Source organism: Tenebrio molitor, chromosome 6, assembly GCF_963966145.1.
Source record: "Tenebrio molitor chromosome 6, icTenMoli1.1, whole genome shotgun sequence".
In the NCBI taxonomy this organism is placed as follows: Eukaryota; Metazoa; Arthropoda; class Insecta; order Coleoptera; family Tenebrionidae; genus Tenebrio; species Tenebrio molitor.
Window position 1 is genome coordinate 19,093,667 of NC_091051.1, and position 23,678 is coordinate 19,117,344.

Here is a 23,678-nt window from a genome sequence, read left to right on the forward strand (position 1 = left end):
AGGAAAAAACAATAAATACATTTTTTATTTATTTTAACGAGCCCTGTTGGTTAAATTTATTACGTAGACTTCCATAACACCCTGTATACAACTAGACTTCCATTAAGGCTTGAAAGAAGACGACCTCGTCCTAGTCTACCACATAAATGAATGTTGTAGCGGTTGCTTAAAAATATATCAGCTTATGCAAGACATTTAACTTTCACTCAACAGTATTAGCAGCAACGTTGTCTTGTTGCTTTCATTGATAGAATTGGCATCAAACACACAAAAAATTAAAACTCATACTTTATGTATTCTTTGTCAATATCCTAAATTCTTAGTTTTTTATTTTATTTTGTATAAACAAATTTTGTGATATAAATTCTGTTGCGTGACTGTGCTTACCTCATTTAATTAATCAGTTAATCACTCACCGCTAATTCACTGACATAATTTCGGTTTTTTTCTTGTTTTGGTTATATAAATGGATCCGTCAATTGTACCATATAGATTACTGCACAACTTAATTAGTTGATAAGAGTTTACCAATACTGATTTATGAAATACATAAAAATGCGCATAAATATTATTGTTTATATAAGCCAGCCATCAACTTAAAATTTTTAAAAATGTTTCCATGCACACTCCAAAATTACAAGTTACAGCAACAACAAATTCTTGCATAAATAACAACTTTTTATTCTATTAAAACATTATTAAGCAGCAGTTGGTTATTGAACCAAGTACAGTCAACAACACTTTTCTTGACGGTTATCATTATCAATACAGTCGTTCAACAATAAACAAAAATTACGTTTACGAACTGGGGGTCTTCAACAAATAGACCTGCACACAACACCTCCAAATAACCGAAATGTCACGTGAGAGTTGAATTTAAAAAATGATTATATAAACCCTACTGGATCGGTAAGTTTTTATTAAAAGTAATCAGAATGTGTGCGAGACAAGTGGTACTTGCGGTTTACTTACTATGGACACACAAAAATCTTGTGACAGCTGAAGTCGTCGAAAAGGAGTACGCACTAATTCCTACTCTCTTTCATTTGGATAATTACGATAATTGCATGTTGTACGGCAATCAAGCTCTTTACTGTATGGTAACGCTTCAGTTACTGCCGACTAATCCCAACGAGACTTCAAAAATCTGGAAAACAATAGAGGTAAGTGTGGATTTTTGTTTTGTCTATGTTTCAATTTAAAATTTAAGGAAGTCAGTTCAGAACCCAACAACTATCGGCATGATTTACTACGGCATGGACTGTGTTTGCCTGAATTATGTGTCAACTGTAACTTTAGTCTAAAATATGATGAAGCTCAAATACGCCTAAAACTACAAGATTACTACAATGATAAGTATAAATATATGGAAATTAGAAATCGAGTGGTGGAAATACGGTGTGAAAATAAAAATTCACCATATTCTATTGATTTGTACGATATGATTTATGGGTAAGTTTTTAATCTTAATAGTCCAGTCAATCTATGACAGCACCTACGTAATCACTGGCATTAATTGTCAGAGTACAAAACAAATATATGAATGGTACAAAGCATACAATTTAATATTTGCACAGACGAAATACTAAGGAATAGATAAGTTTTAAAAATATTAAAGTTACTTCGTTACCAAACAAGGTAAGAATTTAAAAAAATGTCTATTTATTGTTGAAGTTATTTACAAACAAAATGTTATGATCAATTTGACGGTAACTATTTATATCATCATATATCTACAAAATTTTGCATATTCAGAGCATATTTAATTTTTCCCAAAACAAACATTTATTATCCAAATTTAAATAATTTATTTCTCCACGACTATTAAAGAATGAATGCATTCTTGTTGGATATTCAATAAAAGAGTTGGTATTAATTCCACGCCCCGTGTTAGAATATAATGAAATCCAGGGCTGTCGGCCAATCACATCCCTCATTATCAACGGCAGATCGCCAGTCGGATGCGTTTGTAAACAAAAAGTCGCGCATCGCGTAGCAAGCGCTAAACGAGGCACAATTTTAATTGTCAAATATTAAGTCAGATTAAATTCAATTTTCAAAAATTGTTTTTTCTTAGTATAGTCGTGGAGAAAGTATAGTTCAACTAGCGTATAATGGTTATTATTCACTCGGATGATCCCACCACTTGCCTACGGCTCGTGTTGGAATTTTCATCTCTTTGCACATACTATTAAAAACCCTAAAATGTATAAAAAACGAAAAACTAAGATTTTATTCAATGAACTCATTTTCAGACTTTTCTGAAACAGCGAAAGAAAATGAAAAAAATATGTTTTCAGTTTTTTTTCTGTTGTAGCTTATAAGATTATAACGTCGAAACGGTTTACAGTATGAACAAATTTATAAGGCAAAAAATATTCATATACTTACTAGCAAAAAAGAAAATATACTTTAAATGTGTCGAAGTCTAGAGGTGTTCTGATACATTGTGATTCATGTGCTTTAAATACACATTTCAAGTTGCGAGATGTACACTTATAGGCCTCTGAAAAAATAAGAAAAAAATTCTGCTGTAAACACAAAACGATAATGTAGTCTGAAAAACTTTCAATAGTCACTAGAAAATTTTCCTTAATAAATATTCATTCATTACGGAAATGAAACAAAAATTTTCCGTTGTAAACCGGTACTTACGTAGCGTTTCGAATATAGAGCGAAAGTTACAAAAAAAAAATTAACATCAGTAAAAATCGTTTAAAGCAGCGTCCTTCGTTATCGACATAGGCGCTGGCACTATTAAAAACTCCGAGCATTTGACCAATAGTTCTTGAGACAATTTTGACAGGTATATCAAGGTCGTTACTGGTATTTATAGGACTGCAATAAACAATATACAATATACTTTACCAAAGGGACGTTTCCTAGCAATTTATCCAGCGTGACGCAATTAACTTCGTTCAACACTTTTCTTGAAAATTCACTGCATAATCATATGCGAATTAAAGGAGCAATCGATTATAAATAATAATATTTACGTTTAACCTTCACCTCTAATAAAACACTGACATAATTATGTAAATAAAATGATTGAAGGATAACAAAACTAACCAGCTTAACATGACAAAAAGCACATTTTTACTGTGTGCTGTTGATAACAACTAATTCATTAGCTTCTTTTAACTTATTCATGCAGTTATCAAACAATTTTTACGATCATTTGTAGTTGACAGAATTTTTTTCATATTTTTGCAAGGGCCCATAATTAGAGACCAAATGCAGTTACAAATATTTACCATACTTCGTGAATCAGCCTGTATAAATATTTGTTTGTAAAAATCTTTAAAAAGAATTAAACAAAAATGCTTTAAAAAATATTGTCTTCTAACGATTCAATAATAAAATCCATAATTCATTTTTTTCGCCCCCTAAATTGAGTGAAAATGTACAATTCTATGGTTATATCTATCGGGGGTTCATTTAATATTCTGGTAGCATTACCTATGGAAATATTTTGTTTCTGTAAAGGTACAGTGGCGGCCAAAATAAAGTAGGACAAGTCTTATTAAGAAATTTAGCCAAAATTGAGTTGAGTAAACCGGGGTTACTATAATAAATAAATAAATATTTTCATAGTAACCATAGAAAGGGCAAGCAAATTTACATTAGCGAAAAAACATTGTCCTACTTTATTTTGGCCGCCACTGTATGTCGTCGTTTGAATTTCCCGTTACTAAAATTAGAGTAGTACTGTCAATTTTGACATTTGCGTTCAGACAAGTTTACTGTTTGCTGGTGTTCACGTTAGAGCAGAAAACGTTTTGATTGAAAGTAATTTTCGCAATCGCAATGATTTGAAAGTGAATGGTTATGGATCTACTCCGTACAAAACTGCTTAGAAGAGTTTATCGCCGAATTTCCCAATGTTATTGTTGACGGAAAACCTTCGAAGATAACCTGAGCCGGTGTGAAAAGTTGTTTCGTGAAACTGGAGACGTTTACCAAAGAAAACCACAGGTCAGCCGCTTAAACGCACTGCTGCAGTTAGTGCAGTTATTGAAACTGTAAGAGAAATAATGCAAAATGCTCCCCACACTTCAGTGCGTCAGTTATCGCAAAGCAACAGATTGAACCTTATGTAGGAAAGCAGGAACGTGCCACAAATTGTTACGAAAAGAAGAAGGTAGACATTTCCAGCACCTCATTTAATAAATTGATTAATTTGTGCGTGAATTGTAATTGTGTTACTTTTTTTTATCATAATTCGTGTCATGCTATTATTTTTTAGTCAGGTTATGTCGTATTTTAACGCTGCGACATCCGTTTTTTCTGGTGCTACCAGAATATTAAATGAACACCGTTTACTAACATTCTATACAGTTTTATTCTAACCGCCGTAATTGTCACTACGAAGTCGAAGAACCTAAAAACAAAATTTTCAAAACATTAATAATATTTTTTCACTATTAGTCTTAGAAGGCGTCATTATTGAGTCTCGAACTGAACCCGGAAGTAGAATTTCTCTCCTCCTGGTTAATAAATTTTCATTATGAACCAGTGGTTAATAATGAACAGCCGTCACCTAGCAACGAAAGATTTTCGTTGATTTCATTGGTTAACGTAGACAGATGATTTTCAATTTCCATTTATTAGAAAGGGCTTTAACGTATCTATCAGTGAAAAAAATAGTATATAAACCACGGTGGAGAAGTCCCTTATAGCCTTCGCGCCTTAGATCCCTCGACGCGCCTCGAGATCTAATCTTGGCGCTCTGGCTATAATCATGCACTTCTCCACCTTGGTGTATAATATACTATTTTATTATACCTGAATCGTAATCCCTGTTTTTGATACTAAAATGCGTGCGAAAAAACGCCTTTAAAACACTAAGGGCCAGTTTATAGAAAGAGAAGTAAATATTTATTTTAATGCACGATTAACCCATGAATCCGAAACTGCGATTGGTTCAATCTGATCACGTGTTCAGTTAATCTCGCATTTGATTACGATTAACTTAATTTCGCTTCTGTAAATTGGCCCTAAAGCTTTAAGGGTTGCTTAGGTAACAACAAATTCACCTACATTTTGAACAATAATAAATAAGGTACCTGTTCCAAATAAGGCCCGCTCGAAAATAAGGCCCACTAATGATATTGACTTAGTTATAGAAATCTCCAAATATACGACAACATAAGGGCTTCGTTTAGCATGAGTGCATAAAATTCGTACAAATGACCGTACCAGATATGTTCAAATTTCGCGGTAAAATAACATTGCAAAGTTCACCCACCAATGTTGTTAAAAAGCGAGAAAAGTAAATGTAAGATTTTAAGGTATTTACAACAAATTTCTGTTTGAAAATAGCATTGCAGTATTCCTTGGAAAGTTCTTTTTCATTGCATGCATTTATTTCAAATCTGCTTTTAGCTTCTTTTCGTATCATATCTTATACCCTTTAATGTGAGCTGGTTTTAATAAAGCCCGGCAAAGGAGTGGGCCTTATTAACACCGTAGTCGGCTTTATTCTTGAATTATTATTTTGACAGAAAATCAAATAAGGGAAGTTGGTATCGTCCCTGATGTGACACCTGTGAAATGATAAGTATGCGTATGTGCAAGAATTGTTCTGTTTGGTACCACGAATCTTGTATAGGCCTAATAAAAGATAATCATTTGGATTATTTGTGTGGTTCATGCAAGTGAAAGTTGTTTTTATTTAAGTATTCTAGAGGAAAATGATGTTTTATTAACTTTTATCGAAAATTTAATGGGTGGGCCTTATTAAGCACATCGTACGCAATAAGGCCCACAAACAATGTTTTTTTGAAAAAGGAATAACTTCTTTGTTATTATTTTTTTTATTTATATGTTTATGCTATTATGTTAGGAAAAGAATAAACTTTCATTTACAATCCGCATCCAAATTTCTTACTTGTTTTTACTAACCGATATTTGAAAACAAAAATTAGGTGGGCCTTATTTGGATCAGGTACCTTAGACATTTATACACAATTTATGATAGCAACAAAACAACAACAATTGACCATTTCTATATCAACGATTAATGACACAGATTACTTCGGAAAAGGTATTTCAATTTACTTTTTTTTGTTATAATTTTCAGATTGTAGTGCAGGTATAACAAAAAATAGCGTATGATACACGTTTATAAGGGCCTTGCGACGTTAAAAGCACTCCGCTACGCGTCGTGCTCTTAAACTCGTCGCGCGTGCTTTAAAGGCTTCCTTATAAACTTGTATCATAATATACCTACTATTATAAATTGTTGAAATGACTAATCCAGTATTCTCCAGTGCAATGTATCGGATTTATCGTCAAAGGTGACGTTGACGAGCCGATTGTGAACACACCACTCGTCACTCTGCACAGTAAAAACACAAACAATGCAAAAAATGAGGTTAGATTTAAACAACTGATCCGTGATCTGTAATCCGTGGTGGGTTCACAATTTACTCTTCAATGCCTACTTTGAAGATAAATTTAAATCAACACCCGATATAATTGAATATAATGAATTGATTTGTACATACTATAGTTGGCGCGGCGAACCAGTAGAGAGTCACAAGGTGTTCACGTGATAGTTGGTAACGACGTCATGAAAACATTGCCTCTCCAAATTTGAGCGGGAAATTTAAGAATGCATTTATGCATCAATCGAAAATAAGCGATAATACTGAAATTGTGTAATTTTATTCTGATTTGGTGAATTGTGGAGAATGACTTGGTAGAATAAATAGTGAGTTGAATGAAATAAAAAAAAGAGTGTGTCGTAAAGACGCACGATAGAAGTGAAACTTTTGTATTACAGGGAAATCAGAATATTGTACATTATCCCTGATAGGTGCAAGAAGAGGTGGCTGAGCCGAAGTGCTAGTTGCTGGTTCATTGTCTTTATTATTTACACCGTGCAAACTAGCACGTATTCTACTCCTTTCTCTACTGTCTCGTTCAATTTCAGATCTATTTTTTCTTTTTTTCACATTCTGAACTGTCCCTTCACTCGCACGTTGTCTTTTCACATTCTGAACTGTCACTTCACTCGTACGTTTTCTCTCACGCCACGCTCTTGTTCTTTCTGCGCTTGACTTAGGCATATTCACAACAAAATTGTATATTTTAATGAAGAAAATAAATTATAAACAACGATAACACTAAACAATATCAAAATGCGTAACTCATTGTTCATTTTTAAGCCTCCAAATTAAAACAGAGGACATTATCGATAAATGCCGTGAGTGTGACAAAGACAGAAGTATACACAATTTTAAGGGATGTTTGTATCGTGCCATAGATTCCAAATTAAGTGAGATGGAACACGGATGGAACCGACCCGACAGTGTTTACCCACACCACTTTTCATCACACAAAAAGGTTGCCGATCAGAATTTCAAAACCCTCCCATAAAAATTTTCACTTCAAAAACTATCACTATATTAATACACATGAGACTTGGAAAATTTCGGTTGCGTGCATTGAGCTGCACCATACTTCTTAAGGCGCGCCCTTTAACAAATAGGAAAGCATCGCCTGAAAATCACATTTATTTCTCCATTGAGTCGCAGCGCTGACTATAGTCATATATTTTTTGTACTTTTACTTGACTTGACTGGACTATAATGTCTCTTTTTTGCTCACCGAAGTTTTAGATTTTTAGTAATTTTGTATGCCTCAACTTTAATGTCAGCCACATGTTACGATTCCTTAAAAGCCAAAGTCAGCAACGATGACAAGAAGAATTTCTGTAAGTATTAAGTTTGCGTAATTCGGGATTTTAACTTCATAAATTTTCAGTAGAAAAATATGTGTCTGCTGTTTCCATTCGAAAAAACTGGAAACGACTCTTGAAAGTTGATTTTTATAAAAAAGACTTGGAATCATTACGCTGTATACAGGGTGTTCGGTTTTATAGTATGATCTGGCTAATAGTGATTCATACAGGTTTGCGTAATGTTGCCTCATTTGTGGCAAATCCTCAGTTTGTGGAGAAGGTGCATCCCTTTGTTGTATTTTTGCAATTTCTTTCTGAAGTCTAAAAGACATTTAAAAAATTTAAAAACAATATCAACAACTAGCATTCTTACAGCAAATGAAAAACGAAGCCTCTAAAATTTTATTAGATCCGACATTTTCCATTCAAGTGTTCTTCATGTTATCTAGTTGGATGTTAACTTACAATTTCTTTGTACAAATGTCTAAAAAAGAAAGAGTTACGCTGCTAGATTTGGTAAAAATTGTTATTAGGAGATATTTCAGGTTAGTGAAAGAGGCATCTTTGAACACTTTTAAATATTTTGTCGTAGATTGACTCCAGCAATGGCATTTCTAGTAGGCTTCTACAGTACGTGGTTGGTTCACCTTTCGCGTGGTCCTTTGTGGGATCTAACTATAGGACCGGAATACAGAAGCTGCAGGACGAAATGGTGGACAAATTTGTTATATATTAACAACTACTTCAACATGAACAAAATGGTATGGAATTTATGTGAAACTTTTAAAACTAACTTCCTGTTCTAGTGTTTTAGTCACGGATGGTACCTGGCTGTAGACATGCAGTTCTATCTCTTAAGTTTACTACTTCTCTGGCTGATGTGGAAATGGCAAAAGAAGATTTATATAACTTTGGGGACCATTCTTATTTTACATTTTGCAGCTTTATTCACCGTTATATACAAAAGTCACTATAAATTCTCTATACGTGCAACACCAGAGTAAGAGTACCTACTGCTTCAAGTATAACCACTAACTTGACTTATATTCTTTAAGGCTTGCCTTTAAACAACGTTTACAAGAACGACTCCAATTTCATCTAATGTACCTCTCTGTTTTTTGTAATTGTTCTGCAATGGTGGCCGGTTTAGTTTTTGGTTATATTTTTTACAAATACAAAGAAAAAAATATTTTTGCAAATAGGGTAATTAGAATCTTTGTTTTTGCAAAAGTTATCATCATCAGTTTTTAGAAATTCAGTGTCATGTGGTGGATCTTCACTTGTGGAATAATCGGCGGTATCATGTTTTTACCATTATTGGTTACTATTGATCCAAAACTTAGTCCAACTTTGAATTTAATTTATGGTACCTTATGGAGAAGTATATTTATTTTTTCTACTGGAATGATTATTTTCAGTATGACTCAAGGGCAAGGCTGTTAGTATTTTTTTCCATTGTATTATTTATTATGTTTTTCGATTCTATCTTTACAGGGGTTATTCGACAAGTTTGTGAATCATCAACAGTTTATATCCTTGGACGACTAACATTTGGTGCATATCTCATCCATATCTTTATAATGCGTTTTCTGTTTGGGATAAAAAGATACGGAAATGTTCTATCCTACTCTACAATGGTATGAATACTGATTAAATGAATTAACCGATCCTTTTCATATCTTATTTTAGGTGTTTGATTCTATTCAGTACATCACTCTGGCATTTCTTGGTGCCCTAGTGCTAACTTTATTTATTGAAATGCCATGTTATGAATTATATAAGAACTTTGTGGAAACAAGGAGTACACATCGTAAACATGATAAATCTACTAGTCAAACTTAAAAAAGTGTTATATTTACATGTGTGCATTAAAAAGATATTGAAAACATAATTTTAGTGATTTTATAAGTTTGAGATTGTGATATTTTTCACTGTTGTATTAATACGAGTATTCCACGAAACTAAATTTGTGCATTTGTTTACTAAAAATAGCTTTGAATTTTTTAATAATAATAATTAGCAATTTGCCTAAATGAAAAGCTAGTTTTATGGTTAGAGAATGTTTTAACTCATTCAGGGCCGGTTGCACCAACGCCAGTTAAAGTTAACTGTAGGTTAAATTGTTTCGTTACTTTAGTTACCTATTGTTATAACAATGTTTTCGTATATTTTAATCTATAGTTAAATTTAACTCACGTTGGTGCAACCGGCCCTAAGCCTGTAACAGAAATAGGTAGGGGAAAGATGGGGAATTGCAATCACCTAAGTTTAAAAACTTAATTTGGAGTGCTGGAAAGGAATAATGGATTGAAAAAAATTGAATTTATTAGCCCACAATAAATACTACAACACCCTTGAGAAAGTTTTTTATTAAAACAAAAATTATATTCATTAAAAAATACTTGATCGCCATTGCCAACCACACGTCGGGTAATGGCAATCGGTGACAGTAATCACAAAAAAAATATTACGGTTTGCAAAAATCGCAAGCTGTCCCCAAAAAAGAAGACTTATTTATCGGAGGATTATAATTATAATAAATTAACTTATAGCCAATTTTTTTTCAAATTTCAAATTCTGAGAGAATTTTATTCAGAAAACAACAATGTATCACACGTAGGGAAAGTAGTACCTAGCGCACGTAAAATTTGAAATATGCCCTTCAAGCAGCAACATTTTTGTCCTGAAACCGTAACGCAATGCATTTTGATAGCTTCTCGCTTGGTGCTCGTCATTTGTTTCAAAAGTTAGTGTTATTTTTTTTATGTGAAGTTATACTTGTGATACACTGTTGTTTTCAGAATGAAAATCTCTATCAGAATTACTTAAAAAAAAGAGTATGTGTTCCCATTTGAAAAAAAATATTTTGACAGTTTAGCCTTGGAGCCCTTGGGGCTATACGTGAATTAAGTAGGCCATCTTGTAGCTTATTCATAAACATTTAATTTGATGTCTAGATAATTAAAATCCTCCGATAAATAAGGGAGCTATGAACTCGTCTTCTTTTTTGGGGACACCCGTATGTCTCGTCTTCACGTTTTCCATACCTGTACGTATTTGTTTATCTTGCCCAAATTCTTCACAATACAGACATATGTCATTTTCGTGGCCTTCTATCTCTATTTCTGATTCGCTTTCTAAAGGAAGCTCATCGGAAAACGATTCATTGAATGACCTTTAGAACAGTGGCGGCTCGTAACAATTTCAACTGGTACGGCAGATTCGTTGGTATTTTTTTTTTAATGCTCAAATTTGCCGTATTTGTTCCATAATAATAATATAATGGAAATTAAAAAAAAACTTTTTTTTTGATAAAGAACAAATTCATTGTTCAGCAAGAACCAAGAGGAAGGTCTAGCTAAAGCAATTCTTGCTAGGAGGGGAGGATTAAGGAATTTGGTAAGGTAACGTAGGTGACTAATAATTTATAAAAAAAAAAAACGTAGCGAAACAACTATAAAAATGTAAAAGAACACCAAATTCCAAAAAAAAATTTCACATACTCGTATAATACCACGAGTAGGCAAAGTTATGTGTGCCATGAAAAACAAGGGGCGCTTTTTACTTCATCCTCAACCGTAATCGTAATTAGAATTACATTATTAATACTTTGAATGATCTCATTTTGTATGGTCTTGGACAAACCAGTGAAAATCGTGGATTCGTCTAAAAATTGTTTAAATTTATCATTATGCCGCTTAATAATTTTGCAAATTCTCTAAAATTGCCCTGATTAAATGAATTTTCATTTTTATTATGCCCTTCAAACGCTAGCTCTTGTGTTCCTAAATAAATAGTGATGTCAATTAATCGTCCAAGGATTTCGCGATTTTCGGTGACTTTGGGATTATGTATATTCAATAACACTTTCGCGATGTGCATTGTCTAAGACGTTTGCAATATTTTGTTGTTTTCTTCCAAATAATTTAAATTTTAGCAGGCTTTGTGTGTGATCTTTTGAAATACCGTGTTTTTGCAGTGCTCTACCGATCTCTTTACGATTGTTAAAGCCTGTATAGTTAGTTCCACGGACCTGGACGTTGCTCAGAAAAAACTAAGCACGGCCAACAAAACAATCTATTCCTAATTTCGCTACCTGTAATCCACTTTTCATAGCATGAAACACAAAAACCACGATTGGAGCCGTCCGCTTTACTAATTACTAAATTTGACATGGCAGGACGAGGCCGTTTCAAATCCTTAACAAACAGTTTGTCATCGTAAAATAATGAAGATAATTTATTGCTCAGTAAAAAATCTAGAGTACCTATCTGAATTATTATTGCTCACCACTTGTCGAACATTTGCCATTATTAACACGGAACAATAAAAATTAAAGTAACACAATTTAAACGTCAAACCGTTGAGTGCTATTGTGGTTCGAAACGAAATAAACAAAAACCCTTACTCTGCGTTAATGAGGTACGGCGCTGCCGTACCGAGAAGCTGAATCGCTGTCGCCACCCAATACTTCCTAACAAATTCCTATTTTTATGCCAAAGCCAAATGCCAATCAACTTACATTTTCAGTTAAATTATATTATTTCAGTTTCATTCTTTTTCTATAGATTTTTTTTTAATTTCTAAATGTAACATTTAATTTAAGAGCAATAATTTTATTAAATATTTCTTCTTCATCGAACTTAGTGAAGAAGAAGAAAACTCAAACATAATATTAAAGCTTCTTATGGTCTGTAAATATTAAATTGACATTTAAATGTATTAAAAAAATTGGAGCTAGGAGGTATTAATTATGTAGCGCTTTATTGAAAATGTTCACAAAAACCCACAGCTGTTCTCTCAATAAATACAAATTTCTATTATTTTATTAACAACTGAAAATGTTACTTTTTAATTAATAAGATCAATGAAAATTAAGTGATTCGTTAAAAAAAAACCATTCGAATCTATGAATTTAAAGACTGAAAAGCGGTGCGGTACGGCATGCAGTACCAACTAGGGAAGCGCATTGCAATAATCTCGACGTTCTGCGCATCTGGCAAGCATCGGTGCATTTAACGCAACTCTCGCTGTCGCTGATCTGTTACTACTTGCCGACGCAAACCCAAGTCCCAAACAGCGTGCAATTTCATCGGACACGCTCACGCGTATATTTATTTTAATGCGCTCACTTTTACGGGATACTGGGATCATGAATTAATGGACCTTTGAATCTCCAGTAAGGGCTAATGTCATAAAATTTGAAAAATATATGCATATTAGAGAGATATGAATGATGAAACTTGTTTAAAAAAAAAGTATAAATGAACTGTTTTAAATTATGTTCTTTTCAAATAAATTTCTGGGTCGGCACTGCCGTATCTGCCGCCCCTGACCAGCCGCCACTGCTTTAGAATAATCTTTTCTTAAATAATTTATTTTTTCTAGTCTTGCTCTTTGCAGCCATTTTCACTGGAGGTGAATTGTGAAGGGTAATTGCGATCAACTGATCACCATTATCCGTCAGCGAAACATAAGAAAAAATGGTCGTAACCTAAAATTGGTTAAAAAAATTTCGAAATAAACTGACTCGAATCTATCATTAGACATTAGTGAAGTCATACGAATAGATAGAACTGAAAAAAAAAACATTTATTTCACTTACCAAAAACATTTTGTGAAGCACAATTTTACAACACTAACCGTTTTCAATTTTGTTTCAATTAAATTTTACAGGAAACTGGCACGACCGCCAGTATTAGTAGTTAATCTTTTGCATTTGCAGTGCGGGCTGCGGGCATAAGTATGATTCTGTCCTATCAACCAAAGTATCAATACAGTCTGATTTTGAAGGTTGTGCAGATATTTTAAAATGAGCTGGTACGTGTTAAAAGAAGGCAAAATAACCCAACTTACCTTATACAAATGTTAATGGTTTACAAGAAAATCAAAGGAATCACTTTGTTTGGGAAACTGACAATTTTCAAATTTGGCGGGCAGTTTTAACGTACGACCAACCTAAAATGTCAAGTTTTTCTCTCATTCGAGGTTATGTTTGGTTTTCATCGTTACAGTTTTTTGAGTTTAATCATGAATTTTGGAAATAATTTGTAAAGTGATGATAAAATAGTGCCTGCAACTTATTCAGGAAACAACAAAGGCTTAATTTTGAATTAAGTGACAACAAAAGTCTACTGATTTATTTTTGACCCATTTTACGATAAAAATCAGTGGCTCCCAAACTTTTTGCAAAACTTTGAGCTTCTTTTTCTCGAAAAATATCCATTTTTGTATAAGGCATCATTGGCTCAATCGTTACCTTTTGTGGGCTTTTATCACCGGTTAAAATATCTGCACAACCTTCAAAGTCACTCTATACAGAGTGATTCTGAAATAAGTTTGGAAAAAAAACCGGTAATTGGTGATGATGAGAAGAAATCATTGACAAAAAATTTTTCTTATAAAAGTTTTTTCGTTTTTGAGATACGAATGAATTGCTAGTATGCTGCTGAGTTAAAGGTGATTACTATGGGGGACAAAAAATTTTGAACGATCAAATTTTGGCATATCAAAAAATGTCATTGTAAGCTGCCCTTAACTGTTATTATGACATTTATAAATCGAAAAATTGACCTGTTTGAAGTAAACGTCTATCAAGTTTATAATAATAATTTAGTGATACAATGCCAGCCGTATCTGAATTTACTAAACCCAAAATAGTAACCCTTCACCAGAGAGGTATGTCGTATGGGCAAATTTCGACGAATTTAGGGTTATCGAAGGGCACTATCCATGCCATTATGCGGAAGTGGCAACACACTGGGACGGTGGTTCGGAGTCCAGGTTCTGGAAGAAGCCGCGTGTCTTCCGTGGAACAGAACGAGGCACCCCCGCACTATCACCGAAATTTGTGCCTGTCCATGAGGAATAGATTGCTCTTGGTTGTACAACAAAATGGAGCAATGATAAAATATTTTTATTTGTAAATTTTTTTTTATTTTAAACTTTTAATTTTAATTTTAATAAATAAATGTTATAATTTGTTAGTATTGTGGATTGATCTCTACTTTGAATTTTTTGATATTTGCGTACCAAAATACAACCTGTTGGGTCGTTCTGTCTTCACGTAAATAGAACTAAATTTGGTTTCATCTATGATGAAGACATTCCTGATTTTGTGTTGATGCTAAACCTTTAAGAACTAGATAGGTACGTATCTCCATTCTACACCACTCGATAGCCTAGGGGCTGCAGAGGCTTTCGCAATTTCGACGGCAAAGACGAAACGATTAAGATTCATCCACGTTCACCATTCGTGAGCTGACATAGGCACACCAAAATTTTTTTGTTAACCTATGATTGACTATTCTGTCACTGGTGACATGACAAGAAAGGCAAAAATAAAAAATGAGGTTAGTTGACCATAAAGCCAGTTTTACATTTATATGTCAAAGGAACAACAAGTCGTTAAAAATTTTTGTCCGCCATAGTACCTGATTATCTTGGTAGTTTAGCAACAATAATAATTAAAGGTGCACAAACGTAACCTTACTCCCCTTGACCATTTTCATAGAAACATTTACAAAGCAGTGTACTTGCCGCTACGACTTTATTGTTGATGTAACAATGGTTGCTAATGAAGTGAACAAAGTCGAACAAATTTTCCCTATTCATAGGCGTTGGAAATACAAGGATATAGGGTAATTTCCATCCTTTCGATTTCACCTATAAAAGTCATTTTTTTCCAAACTTATTTCAGAATCATACCTTATACAGGTATAAGGTGATCGCAATTGCCCTCCTGATCGCAATTCCCCATCTTTCTCCTACATTATTTTTAACTGGTAAGAAAACTCATCAAGAGCAACAACTTTTCTAAATATTTGTTTTTTGTAAACATTTTCGTTAATGCGTTAAAATTGTTTAAAAATTTTCACTGGAGACCACACTACCTGGTGGACAGTGATAACCGACTAAACAAAAAGGGGCAATTTTGTATTTTTAAATGATGTTAAAAATGCACTGAACAAAATCACCAAACAAATCTATCATAGTAGATGTTCAAAGTGGCCACTGTTATTCTGAATGCAAGCTTGAGGAAGCCGACAAAATGATTCTTCCACTCTTGCTAACATTACTCCGTTATTAGGAATCAATTCAGCAGCATTTTCCACCCGTTCTTGAAAATTTTCAAGAGTATCATCTGGGGTCGAGCATACCAGTTCCTTCATATACCCCCACAAAAAAAAAGTCGCATTGATTCAACTCTGGCGATCGGCCACGCCAGGCTACAGGACTATTTCATCCTATCCAACCTGCAGGAAAGCGCGTACGTCCGTACGTGCATTGTGACATGGGACACCATCATGCAGATGTTTGCGCGAGTTTCTAACGGTAAATCTTCCAGTAATTGAAGCAATACATTGTTCAAGAAATTTAAGTATTCTACTGCATTTAAGCGTGCTGGCATTATGTAAGGTTCAATGAGTCGTCGATTTATTATATACAGGGTCTCCCAGAACTGGCGGACCAAAATAACACGGTGAAATCATTATCTTCTGGCAATAATAGGATTTTAAAATAAGAATGTTTTTAATTGACCAATCGCGTGTAGATATTACCTTAAAAAATTATATTGCTAACTATCGAAATAAATTTGATTGTTGCAATAATAAATTATTTCTGACAATTCTGACAAGTCTTTAAAAACGCGTAATGTTTACCGCTTCAGAATATTTTGATATGCTTGTCTTATATGGACAGTGTGATGAGAGTGCCACAGTTGCTCCTCAGGAGTACGCAGTTCGTTTTCCCAATAGGGAACATCCTAGCAGAAATACTATAACCTGAAAAATACTATAACCTAAAAACGTCCGTCATTGCAGAAACAATGCGGATACCCAACAATGCATATGCATCATTTGAAATGTATCCATAGTTACAAATAAAGCAGGAAAACTAATTAATAGGTAACTTAACATCAACAACAGGATTGGTCAGTTTAAATTGCTTCTTTCCTAATCACAATTTAAGATAGATTTTTTTGAACATTTTTCCTATTATTCCCAGAAGATGATGAATTCACCGTATTATTTTGGTCCGCCAGTTCTGGGAGACCCTGTATACGTATGCAGGGTGTTTGGGGTATAAGGTAACAAACTTCTACTGTGTAAAGAAATAGACAAAATAAAACTTTAATTCTAGTAACATTTTTTAGTATGTGTTATAATTTTCTAGTAATCATTTTTTCAATTTGAAAAACTACTGTGTGAGATCCACCGATTTCTAAATTATAAAGGCGGCAGCTAAGGCATTTTCCTTTACAAATCTTTATTGGCTTGGTATTAATAATTACAGATACGAACAGTGGCTCTCAAACAGTGAAAATAGAGTTTAGTCAGTTTAGTTCACCATAATAAAAAAAGCAAATTGAAAAAAATGTCCGCTACGCGTCGTGCTCTTAAACTCGTCGCGCGTGTTTTAAAGGCTTCCTTATAAACTTGTATCATAATATACTATTTTTTATTGGTACCTAACCAATTTTGCTCATTTAAAACACGCATGAGCGTGTTTAAATCGAACTTTAAAAAACGTTCTATTCCATGGCAACATCGCGTGTTTTCCATGGAAACATCACCAAACCCGAGAGGACCGGAGAAACGTGAAGTCTAAATGTTAACTCATTTAACATTTAAAAAAAATTATCGTAAAGTATTTGTGGATAACTGGTCTTTAAAACACTTGCTCTATTTCGAACACTCCGGCTGTGCCGTCGTGCTCGAAAAATCGCGCGTGTTTTAACGACCTTAATATACGAAGCCCTAATATCCCGACTCGGTACCCCCACTTTTCGTCACGTGTCAGGTCGGGTTTTGTGATCAGGTATTGCGGCGGCCCCAGATGTCAGGTTCAAACGTGCAAAATAATAGTTATTGTCGATATAAGGACGCTGTTACATCATTTTTCAGGTCAGGTCAGGTCAGGTGTAGTGGGCGTTTTAATTTTCAATATGTATTTACTCTTACAATTTTGACAAGTGGTGCATAGTGAGGGGTGTCGACTCGGGAAATTAGACCTTCGTCTTAATATCCACATATTTTTTGAACATAACTTTACTTTTCGATACAACTATCAATAAATATCATAAATCAATGGCGGCCGGCGAATGGCGGCCGGGTTTTGTTTGTTAATATATTAGAACTGCTAGAATAAATTTGTTTTAAGTGGTAAATGTGTCGCTCAGGTTATTTGATTCTGAAGGGGAGTGAGTGTAATTGATTTGGCATTCATTATCTAACGACTTCTGTGTTTTGTGCACATACTGGTAAAAACTTATCTTTTTATCATGGGTATTTGTTCTTTGTGCGAAGTGAATGCGAGGTGTTTTCCTTGTGATGCGTGCAAGAAGTCTTTCTGCAAGGAATGTGCTGATCTCACAGAGACAGAAGTAAGAGCCATTGAATTAAAAAATAGAAGAATGCGATTTTTCTGTAAAAACTGTGTTCTTATACCCAAACTAAGTGATATGATCAGTCCGCTACAGGGTCAAGTAAACCAGTTAATGCTTAACCAACAAAAGGCAAGTCCCAGTGTTAACGAGGAGTCTATAATAAATGAGTTGCAGGATCGTCAAAATAGGTCAAAGAATGTCATTGTATATAATGTTCCGGAATCGAGATCATCAGTTATAAATCAGAGAATTGTCCATGACAATGACCAGATTGCCAATGTAATAAATGACTTAGGTGTATCTGTTAACGTTTGCAAAGTTATAAGGTTGGGTAAGTCCACTGATAAATCTAAACCTAGGCCTATAAAGTTGATATGTAAGGACTCAGCTGAAGCATTGGATATGTTGCGTAACAAAAAAAAGTGCAAGAGTGATATTAAAATAAGGAATGATTTAACAAAAATGCAACGAGATTACATGACAAAAATCCTGAAAGAATTAAGTGACAGAAAATCTAAAGGTGAAGTAAACCTATCTTTAAAGTATGATCTGATAAAAAAAAACTAAACAGTTCAGGGTGCGACCCTATCAATTTTTACTTTCAAAACGTCGGTGGTATAAGAACTAAGTTAAATAAGTTTCGTAATGTAAGTATTGAAGAATATGACGTTATTATACTGGTGGAAACCTGGTTAAATAGTGATTTCAAGGATTCTGAATTGGTGTTATGTAATTATACAGTTTTTAGAGCAGACAGAAATTGTGTTTTGCTTAATAAATTTAGAGGTGGTGGTGTCCTCGTCGCAGTACATAAAAGGATCAGATGTTCTAAAATATTAGCTATGAGTGAAATGTTTGATGTATTATTTGTTGATCTTCAGTTGTCATTTAATTGTGGGTGCTACCTATATCCCACCTAATGTTGATGTAGGAGTGTATGAAAGATATTATTATATCACTTGTGATACCTTAGATAAATGGTGTGATAATCTGATCGTTGTTTGTGGTGACTTTGACTTGCCCAATACTACATGGAGTACAATCGACAATAATATGACATATGATTGTTCTAATGATCCCAAATCATCATGCGTGGTTAATTGTTTCTCTTATTTGAACATGTTTCAGGTAAATAAAATTCCTAATAGTATGAACAGATTCCTGGATCTGGTTTTTTGTAACGAACTTTCGGTTATGCCTTCCGTGGACCATGCACTTATTTTAAATGAATCCATTTTTCACTTAGCATGTGGATTTCAGATTAATTCTTGTCTTAATAATAATCTCAAATTGCAGAGTGAAGATGTGTATTATGACTTTAAGTATGCCAACTATGAAGCGATCAACTATCATCTCTGTCAAATTAATTGGGATGCAGTTTTTATGTTTAAGGATGTTAACGAAGCGTTGAATTCCTTCTATTGTGTGGTACATAATTTAATTCAAAACCTAGTTCCCTTGAAGAAATGTAGAATATCTCAATTTCCTAGATGGTTTTCGCAAAATATAAATCCACAAATGATAATGTTGATTATATAGAGTTCTCTCATATTAGATCTTTATGCAAGTATGAATCCAAGCAATGTTATTTATAATCGGTATGTTAGTCAGACTGAGGATGCTATCAATTCAAATCCGAGATCCTTTTGGAGGTTCTGGAGGAGGAGGAATGGATTGGAGGGTTATCCAAATTCGATGAAGTACAATAACAAATCATCTACTGATACAGGCGAGATAGTTAATTTATTTGCAGATTTTTTTCAAACGGTATATAGCAACTCCAAGGAAAACATTGACTATATCAAAGTCAAGTCTTTAGGTGAAACTTGCTACAACTGCAATATATTAAGTTTGGATGAGGTCTTCAGCGGTATTTTGTCATTGGAAAATCCAAGTAGTACTGGTCCTGACGGTATTCCAGCTCAGTTCTTGGTTCCTTGTGTCTTTGGTTTGTGTAAGCCCATACATCACCTATTTAATTTGTCGATTGGCTCTGGTGTTGTCCCTGAACTCTGGAAAAATAGCTATCTCATACCGATTCACAAGTCTGGAGATAACCAATTACAGGGGCATTAGTATTCAGCCAACCTTAGCCAAACTCCTTGATCGTTTAATGTCAAACCAATTGAGAACTGCCTGCAAGCACGTAATCGATAGCGTTCAACATGGCTTTCGCCAAGGTAAATCCACTTCCACCAATTTACTCATCTACCAGAATTACATAGTTGAAGCTTTGAAGAACGGTCATCAAGTGGATTCAATTTACGAAGATTTTTCCAAGGCTTTCGATAGAGTGAAGCATAACATACTTATTTATAAGCTGCGTTTGATGAACTTTGATGGCATATTTGTCAATTGGTTAGATAGTTTTATATCTGATAGATCACAGCTAGTTAAGATTGGTAAATACTTATCTAATCCTATTGAAGTGAAGTCGGGTGTTCCACAGGGATCGCACTGTAGACCACTCCTACTTGATTTATTTATTAATGATATTGTCCTTTGCGTGCAATTTTCAAAGCAACTCTTGTTTGCTGATGATCTGATTTTCAAAAAAATATCATCGATCCAAGATTGTTTTCTTCTTCAGAGAGATTTAAATAGCAATGAGCGGGGTGCATGTAACGACATGCATTGCTAAATGCAACAAAATTTCTTTTTTCAGGACTAAAGACCCCTTTTTGTTTGATTATAAAATCGATAACTTTTCCGTAAATGTGGTTCAGGAGCTGCGTGATCTTGGAGTGTTGTTTGACACCAAACTAAGTTTTGTTCCACATATTAATTGTGTTACAGCTAAAGCTTCTGAATTGCTTAGTTTAGTCACTAGAACATTGAAGGAATTCTCTGTCGAGGCCCATAAATTGGTTTACTGTTCAATCGTCAGATCGGTCTTAGAATACGCAAGTGTGGTCTGGTCACCAACATATTTAGTACATGTTAGCGCCAAAACGTACCGCATTACGTGTCCAAGTGGTGATTCTGCATAATAGTGCTAGTCTTACACATTCTTAAGTGCGGACCGCACCCCGGCAGATTGACCACGCGCCTCGTACAGTGCGGACGCATAATCTTTGTTTAAGCTTTTAACATCAAAAGCTAATATCAGAAGTGGGATAGTGACATCCGTGTCCAATTTTATTCTTTTCCTGTTTGTGTAAAAAAAAAACACAATAGTCTGACCCTGTGCAAATGGAGGGTGAAAACCTGGACAGTGTTGATCCCCCATCCGCGGCTGCCGCTGAGGCTGGGAACGCCACCGAAGAAAAAGCTGCCCGATCCTGCTTGGTCACTTTGCTTCGTGGTTTGCTGGACCACGTGGACTCTCGACGTGTAAATGTGTCGTCTTCAGGGGACCCAGTCACATTGCCGAAGTTTGTGCCCGGACGCGATACTCCACAGCAATGGGTGGATGAGGTTTCGGAGCTTGCGGCAGATTTGGGATGGACTGACAGCAATCTTCTGGCCAGAATTTCCGGTTGTTTTGAGGGCGAGGCAGGTGAGTGGTTCTCCTCTCCTGTTGGAGCCCTTTAGATCGCCGCTCGTGACGAAAAAAATATCACGTTTTGCTCGACACCGGAGCTCAGTTTCACTGCTGCGTGATAACCTTGTGCACAATATGCTGACAGAACCTTTTCCAGAACAAATGGTCATCACTGGCGTAGGAAATAATTCATTTCGCTCACTTTCTGCTATTCGTGTTAAAATTCGGTTCGACACACATACATTTCCACTAAAAATGCATTTAGCGCCCCCGGACACAATCCCTTGTGATGCCATAATTGGCCTAGATTTTCTGGATAGACCCGGTATGAGTCTCAATTTTAATCAAACTATACCTTCACTGAAATTTACCCCTGTCACTACCGTAAACGCTCGCCTTGACCTCTTGTTAAATGAATTCCGCGATATAACTACCAGCGGTAACAATATCCCTTCTCCCATTACTACCGGCGAGTTTAAGATACGGCTTACCTCGGATAAAGAGATAAAGTACCGCCCTTATCGCCTTTCCATAGCTGAACGGGAAACTGTTCGCACCCTAATTAAGGATCTCATGGACAATTCTATTATTAGGCCGTCTCAATCCCCCTATGCCAGCCCAGCACTTTTAGTGCGGAAAAAGAATGGTGAACCACGTTTAGTCGTTGACTTCAGGGCCTTAAATCGCATGACAGTTAAAGACCGTAAATGCCACAGTAAATGGTTTACCACCGACATGGCCGCTGGATTTCATCAAATCAAAGTACATCCTGATTCTGTGGAAAAATTAGCTTTCATAACCCCCGAGGGCCAGTTTGAATATTTACGGATGCCGTTTGGTTTGGCAAACGCTCCTTCCATTTTCCAGTAGAATGGGTCTGATTTGGTCGGGTCCCGGGGCTTTCGAGTTTTTTAAGAGAGAGATGATGGTTTTGACTTCGTCGGTGGTTAGTTCGTCTGTAAGGTGTTCGTCGTGCAGGGGGTAAGGAAGAGGGTCGATGAGTGGGTAGTTTTGAAGGCGAGAACGTTGTTAGCGATTTGATCGAAAAAGGTGGCGTTGAAGTTAGGGTCGTTTGGGACTTGGTGAATTCCGTTTAATAGTTCGGCAAAACAGTTGCCACGTTCTTGTGGCGTCCTCAAGGAAAAGTTTCGCGACAAGGGGTGCGTGGTTGGATGTGACGGTGGTGCCTATGAAGGATTCTGAGTCTACGTGCGCGGTGAGACTTTCGGTAATTACGATGTGATCGACTATCGATTGCGCGTCCACGCTGGTGTGACTAATAAACGTTGCCGAGCGGTTCTCAAGACGGTAAATTCGGAAAATTTACGGCCGTTCGCGTTGGTGGTATGTCTCGCGTTGAAATCACCTAGTAGTATACAGTAACGGAGGCTGGAGGCGTATTGGAAAAGTTCCGGTGAAATTGGTTTTAAGGGGGGTTGTAATATGAAATTATGGTTATCGTTTTATTGTTGAGGAAGGTCGTGTTTTATGCTGTTTATATTTGAGTCAATGAGAAGGGCTACTCCGCGGCGAAAGTTGTTAAATCTAGATGGTCTGCTGCAAGAGCTGAAGTTGGGTACCTGAATCGGATTTTGCGTGTGTGTTTCGGTAATTGAAAGTATTTTAATTTGGTCCGACGCGATAAAGGCCTTGATGGCGTTAAATTTAGTTTTGATGCCATCAACGTTCACGGTGGCCATGTTCAGGGTGTTGGGAGGGAAGTGGGGAGTGGGATTGGGGCCGCCCCCGGGGACGGCGACAGCACTGGGAGGTGTACTGTACATAAACGGGGGGAAGTTAGGACGGACGAGTGAAATAGATGCGCTGACCGGTGTGGTTGATTCGGGTTTTCATACGAAGTATTTAACGCGACGCGAGTTCAACGAGTTCGTGGATTTTGGGGCGCTGCAGGGGGAAAAGATCGTACAGGATTTTTGTTACGAAAACTAAGGTCTGTTTGGTATTGATTTTGAATTCCGCGGATTCGTCGATGAGGACTTCGGGATCGGCAAACTCGACGGAGGGGTTAATAACATACGTGGGGGTTATTGGGGTCTCTTCGGTCTTTGACTTTGGGGCACTTGCGTGACGAGGCTGCGTGAGCGCCTCCGCAGTGG

General features: G+C 35.5%; 1 long non-coding RNA gene across 1 annotated transcript; it reads left to right on the forward strand.

The window, feature by feature from the left end:
• The first annotated feature begins 358 nt into the window (after positions 1–358).
• On the forward strand, positions 359–9,578 carry LOC138133321 (uncharacterized). Its single transcript, XR_011160321.1, has 11 exons — positions 359–1,163; positions 1,211–1,452; positions 7,626–7,720; positions 7,771–7,967; positions 8,063–8,232; positions 8,280–8,448; positions 8,494–8,687; positions 8,743–8,890; positions 8,939–9,125; positions 9,182–9,324; positions 9,377–9,578. It is a non-coding gene; the product is annotated as an uncharacterized lncRNA (long non-coding RNA).
• Positions 9,579–23,678: the final 14,100 nt, after the last annotated feature.